We start from the raw sequence: 9,828 nt of genomic DNA on the forward strand, positions 1-9,828 counted from the left end.
GGATGGATTGAAATTTAAAAAAAAAACACATACTCACACAAAATCAGATATAAAGATGTTCTTCTGTTAATTTTGGGTGTACTCAATTTCAAGCGATTCTTTGTGGAATTTCTAAAATTCGCTTTTTTTCTTTTACTTTTTCTTTTTTTCCTTCTTTTACGGCTACATATGAAATTACAAAAGTATGTAGCTCATCAAGAGTTGAATATATAAAGTTTCACAAAATTGCATAGTTCCTATGTCTGCACGCCTAACACTTAGTTTTCATTATATCATTACATAGAAATAGAGTACGATCATTGAATTTGTGACTTCAAAACTACTAGGAATTCTTACTTATCCGGATCTGTCAAAATTCCGACAGCTTTCGAATTTAGGAAACTATGCTGATTCCCGCTCAAGCGTCAGTAACCGTCTATACCAGTAGAATCTATTTAATAATGTCTGTTTATGATGAAGCTCTTACACTTGATGGTTCAATGTGAGGATTAGATGATTACGGTTTTTAAATGTACGATCATGCTATTTAGGTTAACATTCTTAAATGATGATGATGATCTATCAACATGGATTAACATTGAAAAGTATCATAATGTACGCACGGGCGGTCCCGTGGTAGGGAAAAGCGGGGCAAAATGGGCATGTGGAGCAAAATGGGCACCCTCTATTTAAGCATTATTTAACTACAAAGATACTTTCCAATACTCAAAATGTATTCATTAGAGTGTTCTATGAAAACCATTTAAGTTTCATAACCCTTTCATAAAAATTCAAAATAAGGTTTAGTATCATATTGATGTAATTTTTGCCATTTCGAAAATAAGCTTAAACCAGTGTCACAGGGATGCGTTGAAGTTTTATATGATATTTATGTAGATTTGTTGTATTTGTCGCATCAAGAATGATAACAGACACAGCTTCAAAAGATTCGATTTTGTAGATGTAAACGTGTAAAAACTGTTTTAATTTTGATAACATATTTTTGGAAGAATTTTAAGGGCTTTCCTGAACAGCAAAACCAAAGATAGAACGAAAACACATTTCATGAAACATGCGCAAAAGCATAGACCATTACCTAAGCGCAGTTGTTGTGGCCCTTATTGCCCCAGTGTTTTGACATTTCACAGTTTGTTTACATATGCCCATTTTGCCCCAGGGCTATGTCCATTTTACCCCTCGTGTCAAAATAGCTTCTCGTAAAACATGAACTTTTATTTACACTGTTTTCATAATTGTAAGTTGTTTTCATTCTATTTGGCAATTTTAATTTATAGATAAAGGGTGGAGGCATACAATAATGAAAGAAAAATTGTGTTTTGTGGCATATTCAAAGGAATATTCAGTAAACTGCTTAACATGCCCATTTTGCCCCGCTTTCCCCATACAGTCGTCAACTTGAACGACTCAATAACACGCCCGGAATGGATTCAAGCCCGGAATGGACCGTCTCCCCGTAGTAAGGACTGACTATCCGGCTACGTGGTATTGAATAAAGTCTTGAAAGCCTGTATAGGCCGGCATGTCCGCGTAGGACGTTTACACCAAATGTACGCATAATCAAATGACATAAATGTTAACCTTATCGATTTATGTGACGAGTAAATCATAGCATGATTTTAGAATTAATGTTTTGATGTTTAATATAATGAATTAGACGTTATTTAAACTATTTAAAATATACAACCATATAAATATAACAATGTTCTGTTTGAGAATCTGTCGTACATATTTGCACGTATACTCCGTTGCATTGCTATAGTGCTGGTTGTTGTTGAATAACTAATAGCTACATATTTCCATTTTATGAAGCCTTGGACAAAACACAAATCAAATGCACCGTCGTTTATGAATAATGTGAAAACACTCCATTAAAATTCGATCCATTAAAGGCAAAGAGGCAAGAAGAGAGAGAACCAAAAAAAGAGGTAAAACAATTCCCGCACACACACACACACACCTGATTGCCAGTGGATGCAAAATCATGGTTTGCCGGATTGCGCGGTGTTTGTACGGGTCAGACCGGTACGCAAGGACGCGTTGTTCGCCCGAAACACGTTGGCCTTTCAGCAATTTCACACGCCTTCACCATTAACGGCAGTGCCCGGAGCGCGCCGGCACTTATTTAGGAAGGAATAAATCATAAGAGCAGTAGCAGCAGCCGCCGCAATATCACCGGAAACTGCGTTTATGTCATTGCAAACCAACGTTAAGAGAAAAAAAAGTGGCAAAAAAAACACGAACAAGGATCTCACAAGCCGTGAATCCGAATTCGTGACAGTGCACTAATTGAGAGCAACCCTGTGGCACTGTTGGGTGATGGGTTGTCATTTTTTTATGCGCTGCTTCTTCCAGCTTTGCCGTTTACTATCTTATTAAATGTATTTTACATTTTATTTCCGACCCACAGGAAAGCACTTTTCGTCCCCCATTTCCTGCGGACGAGACGGACGGGGTATGCACTTTCTGGTGACAAAATTGACGGTAATAGAGAGCAGCCGCCGTCACACCGTCACATTAAGTGGATGTGACAATATTTTGTCCTCTGCCTCCGGTTTCCATTCCCTCCCCAAACAGCTTCTTCAGTAGCCTCGGTTGGGAGGACGGAAGCGAAAAAGGAAACATGATTGATTGATATTGATTTGCACAAAGTGGCGGTGCTCAGCATACTGAACAATTGATTGCGGGCCGATGAATTATTGCCATCCGGTAGCATTCGCTGTCGTTCGCGTAAGACGTATTTTTACAAATTTTTTAGCGTTATTTATAAGTGGTTTTAAGCGTTATTATACTACTCAACTGTTCTGTACATTTATGAAAAATTGATAAATAAAACTAAGAAACCACCACAATTAAAATAATACATCTTTTGTAGAGTGAAACTCCATGACCCTTATAATAGGTATCATGTTCTAAAAAAAACATAAAAAAATGTGGCAAATCAAAGATAAAATACCCGGAAAAAACGTGTCAACATCGTGTGCCGTTGTGGTGGCATCGGGTCGGTGGGATTTGCCTAATTGAATTTGATTTGATTTGTTTATGCTAATTATGATTTAGGGTCGGGTGTGGGTGTGTGTGTGTGTGCCTTTTTTGCACCCGTTTTTGTTGTCCTAAATCTCCACCACCCAGCAGCAGCAGTTTGATTGTTTGGTGCTTTTTTGCTGTTTTTGCTGGTCCACCTCCACCGATTTAATAATGCTTTTAACGGCCGTGTTAATGAGTGCTTACAATGGAGGTGCTGGAGCGAAATTAAACGATACCACCGGCTCCCCCCAAAACAACAGCCAAATCATAGCATTTCGACCCGCACGGTAGCGCACAAAATGATGATCCTGTATGTGGCAAAGTGAGCTTGCCAACCAAAAAAAAGGACCTGCAAATACCACCAAACGGAACGAGTGAAAGCGACTCGAGAGGAAAGAGAACAATCGACACCGACCCCCCTCCCCCCCACAGTACGTTTCGCCTGGCAAATGGTAATGAGATTCTAATCGCACCGAAAAACATCAATTCTCGCCTAATTGAATTTCATTCCGGCATGAAATGAATGCGCAGCAGTCAGAAAAACAATGAAAGAGAAAGAGAGAGAATGAGTAAGTGAGTGAGTAAGGCTACAAAAAAAAACACACGGACCAAAAAACGCACAGTAGAAAGCAAATCCGACCACCAACGGGCTAATTAATTCGTACCATACCCGGCAACCCAACCGCCCAACGCGTGTCCCATTTGTACTAAAGCCCGAGCTCCACAAAAAGTACCTTTTCCATCGTACCCAGTCACCAACACGAACCAGACGCGGCAGACGCGCGTAAAGGGACCACAGAACCCTGCCCGGAAGTAGTGCCATGCGGAGAGCAGCGAGAAGAAAAAGGATGTTTAACAATTCATAAGTCTTTGCGTAGCACGGGAACCGCACCCGAGCGAGCGAATGGAATGCTATTTGTTGCGGAGGGGGGGGCATAAAGTTTCCTCATTAGGCAGTTACAGACAAGGTGTGATGGCCACCGTGCTTCCCTTGTATCCGCGTGTAAGCCGAAGGGATAAGGCAACAACACCACCGCCGTCGCCGCCCCGCACTTTGTGGCGTGTTTTCTGGCGATGGTGATCCGAACCACGATCAGCAGCACTACCACCACCACCTCAGGAAACCACCGGAACTGATCCAGCTGTTTGCCATTAATCATTTTGCACCTTTTGTCGGTGAAACAAACAAACATTATAACTTTCGGAAATTTTCTAATCTGCGGCCAAGGAGCTAGTAGGGTGTGGCTCCGTGTGACGTACTTTGCGGGATGTGAGGGTTGGTTTTGGGAGGATGCTTTGGGGCAGGGGAGGAACAAAGTTTCCTTACACTTTCGTATTCTTTGCACCATGAGATTTCAGTGGTCGTTTAAAGGAACGATATTATTAAAATGTGACTAAACTGTTCGAGTTTGTACCTTTACTGGTTTTGTACAATTTTTAATGGAAAGTGCTGTGGCTTTATATGTAAAATTGATCGATTTGATATTGTGTAGTTCTTAAGGTCTTGTTCCTGTTCTTTCTCCTGTTCTTGTTCTTGTTCTTGTTCTTGTTCTTGTTCTTGTTCTTGTTCTTGTTCTTGTTCTTGTTCTTGTTCTTGTTCCTTGTTCCTTGTTCCTTGTTCCTTGTTCCTTGTTCCTTGTTCCTTGTTCCTTGTTCCTTGTTCCTTGTTCCTTGTTCCTTGTTCCTTGTTCCTTGTTCCTTGTTCCTTGTTCCTTGTTCCTTGTTCCTTGTTCCTTGTTCCTTGTTCCTTGTTCCTTGTTCCTTGTTCCTTGTTCCTTGTTCCTTGTTCCTTGTTCCTTGTTCCTTGTTCCTTGTTCCTTGTTCCTTGTTCCTTGTTCCTTGTTCCTTGTTCCTTGTTCCTTGTTCCTTGTTCCTTGTTCCTTGTTCCTTGTTCCTTGTTCCTTGTTCCTTGTTCCTTGTTCCTTGTTCCTTGTTCCTTGTTCCTTGTTCCTTGTTCCTTATTCCTTGTTCCTTATTCCTTGTTTTATTTCTTATTCTTGTTCTTGTTCTTGTTCTTGTATTTTATACTTTTTGTTTCTTTTTTTGTTTTCTTTTTTTATGCCACAACGCTTTTTTACTTTTTACTTATTTACTTATTTCTTTCCTCCCACAATCCGACCTAACACAAATTTTCAGTAGCTTACAAATCGGTTTGATTTATGGCTTTGTATCTTAATAACGAACCTACCAGTTGTTGAATGTTGGTTGAATGGTTGTTGTACCTTTGTTTTTCATGAATACATCAGTAACAGTCAAAGATATCAGCAAAAAAAAAAATAAATCAAATATAAACAAATACAAAGTTTGTCCTACTCCATACTCCACTACTTCCCATTGTTCGCATGTCGCTGCGGAGATCATTATAAGGCCCATCCAGCGCAGCACAAGATGAGCTCATCTTGTCGTTTCCGTGACCGATGATGGCGGTAACGAGCGGTTTCCCGGTTGGTACGTAGAGGAAGAGATTGGGGTTGCCTTTGCTACAGTAAGCAGCAGTAGCAGCAGCAACATTTCCACTTTATGACGTTCTGTGTAACGAACCACCAAACCCACCGCCAGACCCACACCAGTAACTACACCAGGCACGAACAGAGAATCCGGATGATCTCTCTCGTCCGTAATTTCGCACCTCGTTGTACTAACGTCGCACAGGTCGCTTTTCGACCAACGGGCACCATTACTAGTAGCACAATGGGTGTGTGGGAGCCAACATCTTCCACTGTCCCCCGCAGTTCCGACAACATTCCGACCAGCTTCTGGCACGCTGAGGGGGGGGGGGGGGGAGGGGGAGCACCGTTGCTGAGGAATGCTGCCGTGATGCTGATACTTGTAAAACATTATTATTATTGTGAGAACGGCACCAACTGGTGTTACGGTGTACACAGGCGGTGCGGTCGGTTGCTCGCGACCGGTAGGTTAGAGGGCCGTTCTTAAGCTCCGAGTTTGCCGCAGGACGATGGCTTTCGTGCTGAACAATAGTGCCGCCCGTCGGAAGTTGATGAGAGATTTTTAATGTAGCCAATGTGGCCACAGCGGGGAGAAACACTGGGGAACGGTTCCTCAAAGGTACGACGGCACATATCCCTGAGGGGCATCCATTTCTCTCTGCTCGCTGCGATGGGATGCTGTACCGTAAGGTGTGGTTTTTTTTTTTAAAGAGGGAGTTCAACAGTGGAGAAGTGGAAAAAAAACATCATGAAATATGATTGTCGTTGAAAAGGGCAACATGGAATTAATCTAAGCATAGCATTTTATTTCCTTTTTCCGGTGGAAAATGATGGTAATAAAGAGGGTTTATTATAAATCAACTTAAGGTAAAGCCTTGTATGTTTGCGTGAAAAAGTCTCCCGTACTAAACAAAGGACAATTTGTTGGTTTTGTCACCTCTTTTTGCTTTGGATAAACAATGCATTTTCTGTAGAAAAAAGGTTGATAAGTAAATTTATAGCAATTTCAATTCCAATTCGTAAAGTCACACACTCTTCAGCATGTTTTTTCGGTCTTAAATTTCAAGAGTTAAATAATAAAAAGTAATCCTTCATATTTATTATTATTTCACAGGGAACTACAAATGCGATTTGGGAAACAATTGCAACGGAATAAAATCATCAACCATCCATCAACCAGTGCCTCAAATCTCAACTAATTAATCGCCTACAGCACTTCATCGATTCCTTTTGAAATGCCCCAAATCCAATACTTATCCAGTGAATCGGCACTTTTTTCCCTCACACACTCTACCCCTCTCTTACACACAGGGGTAAAATAATCAATCTGCACGATTTTTGTTGGTGCTCGATCGAAACACTCGATCAGTGATGGAGGAGGGCATAGCCCGTGGGCGATTAGATGGGTTCGAGGGCACCGAGCACAAAAACACCATCTCTATTACATATCGATTATTTATTTTACATCAATATTTCAATTCGCTCGCCGAGAGCCCGTGTGCACAATCAATCTCGATTGGGGGGAGGGAGTACAGTGTACGATGGTGTACAGTAGTGTGTGTGTGGATTTTCTGCCAATGTCATTACTGTGCCACTGCCAGGTTGGTTCGGTGTTTTCCCCATTTGTTGGGCCATGCTATATGCTGGTTTGTTATGGGCACGGAAACGGAATCCATGGATAGAAGGCGGAAAAGGGAAGCAAGAAGGGGTAGGGATGAGCATAAACACAGAAAAGCAGCCAACGTTGGTTGGCAAAGGCGAAGAACCGATGTGGTGGATGAATGGGTATTGTGTACGGAAAGAGATACGAGTCCTAAAATGTGTCATTTGGCAAAGTGGAAGCTTTAGGTGAAACCGATGGAAAGCAGGGATGGTGGAGAAAGGGCTGTCCTATCTACCTAGATCCCACTTTAAATTCGAAAAATGTTAACGATTCGTAGTTTTTGCTTCGGTTTCGCAGAAAAAAAGCAATCATATATACTTATACTTATTGAACTTATATGGGGAAAAAATCCTGAGAGGTCCCTTGGTTAAAATATAAAATGGAGCAACATTACAAGTAGAGATGGGAAAAACGAACGAGAACTCGTGCAGTTCGTTCAGTTCTTTTAAGTAAGCTAATCAATTGGGTTAAATTGTTTGTTTCGTCTGCATGTAGTACAAATCAGAAAGGATAGGGAAGGCTCTTGTGAACTGCCTGTTGATTAAACGAACGAATGAGCTAATGATGAGTGTGTAGGATTGCGCCCCATCTTAGATAATTAAATCTCGCTTCTCAAATTTACTATGGGAGCAAAACTCAGCTCAGTCACCCTATTCACCGGAGAGCGCTAACAAGTGTCAAGAAAGAGCTGCCCGCCAAGGACTCTATGCAAGATTTGATTGTAAGGTGATTTGAAGATGTAGAATTAATTCAATCTCCAAAATCTGTGCTGTTAACTAAATTCTATATATTTTCTGCGGATACTGACCACGAAGCTTCCCAATTATTAGCTAATTCTACACCCTTTGACCCCATGATTCGTATGACTAACCACGTAGATGGCGCTACTGTTAAGTGTGGAGTAGTTGCTTTATCGCCTCATGATGGCGCTGCTGTTGTATTATGGCTTAACTAAGGTGTAAATCAAATTGCCTATATTTTGGTGCATTTCAATTCTAAACAATGGGAATGTCTATTCAGTAGCGTAGTTTAACTCAGCCCATACATAAATACTTAATTCACTTTCTAAGAGTCATGGAAACTACTGTCGATGCGGAAAGTTAAATCATTTTTGATTCATTTAGCTCTAAAAAGTGTTATTTAAGCTCACTAGCAGTTTAAGTTTAACACATACTTCAATACTAAATTCGCTTTCTACAGGCCGGGGGTCATTGTCCGTACTCGCTAGTGTAATTTCGATTTTCACTAGCGCATCTGGCGGCAGCTGACCGAAGCATTTTGCCAAACAATTTGGAACCGCTTCACAAAATATGTTATTTATCCATGGTTTTTACTTAAACTGAACTGGAAAAGCTTTGTAATTGATAGGTGACTATGTTGTGCAAGTATTTCAGCCATTTTCGTATCGAAAAATGATGAAAATAATACTTTATTTTGAGATCCAGCACGACCATTCCCTCGGTGATAAAAAAAAACTTCCACCAGCCGCCGCCAGATGTGCTAGTGAAAATCGAAACTACACTAGCGAGTACGGACAATGTCCCCCGGCCTTAAGAGTTATGGAAACTTCTGTAGAAGTAAACAGTCATTAAATCACTTTTGATTCATTGAACTCGCAAAAGAGTTATTTAAGCACACTAATTACTTAAAGCATTTTGAGTGAGCATGAAGAGTGGAATCTCAAAGGAGTTTAATCAGCTCTTTATGATGACTTAGTTAAACTCATTTACTGTAAAGCTTTATTCAGACTCAGAATGTTTGAAAACGAATCTAATTTCCAATACTTTTCCCAGCAAAAAACGAACACGCCAATGATAAGGTGGAAGATAAGTTATTGAGAATAAAAAGCACCTTCCTACCTAGCTATGGCTATAGCCCTACACCATACACCATCATTTCGATACCTTTCGGGTGCCATTTCGGGGGCCACCCTTTTGTGTGCCACCGCTTCCCGAACAACTAATGACACACACAGAGGAGAGGGCTGTGTGCGACATCAAAGGTAAACAATTTGTCACGTTCGGAGCAAAGCGTCAGCAAGGATATTGATGATACCGAATGTCGTACGCCGCCCCGTACCCAACCAACACAGCGCGAAAGGATTTTCGCCTCCTGATTTCCTTCTGCAACCATACCGTCGCTTTGGGATGTAAAAAATATAGAACCGCGTCACCCCATCACCACACCAAGCCCACTGAAAAGCACTGGGAACTGGGGCAACGCCCGGCCTGTGGCAGTGATATGTGTGACAGCACACCAAAGTGAAGCAACGGCAGGCAAACAAAATAAAAAAAGAAGACATCGCCGACTACGGCGCAGCGGCTTTGCGGGACAAAGTGAAATCACACTCGATGAATATTCAAAATGGATGAATAGGAAAATGCCATTTAGCCTTCAGCCGCCCGCCCGACCGCCCTGCTTCCGGGGCGAATCGGAAGTGAGTGATTTGTTGCGGGCGAGGCTGACTGGGCGGGAAGCTGGAGAAGCTTGCGCTAATGGAATTGTCATCTGCCCGTTTCTCGCGGCAAGAAAACCCCGTACGCGTCAGCTGCGCGCCTCGGCAAAGGTCCACTTTTGTGCCGCACTATTTGCTGGCGAGCATGTGGCACATAATTGCTGTGCTCGATTACCCAGCGCTGGGTGACGGTCGTTCGGGAGTTAGCTTCATGAAGAAGGAAACCATTTTGCTGTTGT

The sequence above is a fragment of the Anopheles coluzzii genome, chromosome 3, assembly GCF_943734685.1.
Source record: "Anopheles coluzzii chromosome 3, AcolN3, whole genome shotgun sequence".
NCBI lineage: Eukaryota > Metazoa > Arthropoda > Insecta > Diptera > Culicidae > Anopheles > Anopheles coluzzii.